We start from the raw sequence: 752 nt of genomic DNA, 5'->3' as shown, positions 1-752 counted from the left end.
CTGGAGATGGAAGAAGAGAGGGAGAGAAAGGAAAGAGACAGGAAGTTGAAGTTAGTCTTTATCTGGGGTAGATATTGGAATTGATCTTTATCATTCCATGTAGTACAGAGTCATTCAACTCTATGCATAAAAGATACTTCCCAAAAGCCAGCTTTTATTGAAGTTCCTGCATCTGTCTTTTTCACAAGGATTGGACTGGAAGCAGTTGTTATTGACAAATTTATATTTTTGAGCTTCAGGTTGACTGTAAGCAAAACATTACTGCACTGTAGAGCCAAATGTAACCAGATTCACCTCCCTTGGCACCAGAACACATTGTGTAGTTGCAAGATAGAGAGTTGGCGTCTATGCACGTCTGACTTGTGAAATTCACCGTCTTCTGGGTCTGAACATAGCAATTATTTGGATACACTGAAATGGGTATCCTAAATCAATCTTTATAACAGAATCACACTGCACTATATTGTGAAAAACAAAGAATGGCTGAGTTATGAGTCATCAATGAGGAGTTATGAGTCATCAATGAGAAGGTGGCTCAGGCAAGAGTGGGATAGGGCAATGCCATATTTAAGCACAACAGAGACCACCACAAAAACTTGCAGGCATGCATTAGCATAACCACATGCCAAACTGTCAGGTTGTAAAATTAGACTGAGCATGTCAAAAAGGAAAGTTAACAGCTTCTCCTTTCCCTCACACTGAAATCATGCTATATTCCTTTAAGCTGGGTTGCTGTAGAGAAAACAGGAAGC

At 39.9% G+C, this 752-nt stretch overlaps 1 protein-coding gene across 3 annotated transcripts in view; it reads right to left on the bottom strand.

The window, feature by feature from the left end:
• NSD3 (nuclear receptor binding SET domain protein 3) overlaps positions 1-752 on the bottom strand; it is a 63,705-nt gene that overhangs the window by 6,803 nt on the left and 56,150 nt on the right. The window lies entirely within an intron of this gene.

Source organism: Eretmochelys imbricata, chromosome 26 (genome assembly GCF_965152235.1).
Source record: "Eretmochelys imbricata isolate rEreImb1 chromosome 26, rEreImb1.hap1, whole genome shotgun sequence".
NCBI classification, from domain to species: Eukaryota; Metazoa; Chordata; order Testudines; family Cheloniidae; genus Eretmochelys; species Eretmochelys imbricata.
This window is presented reverse-complemented; position numbering and strand designations above follow the sequence as displayed.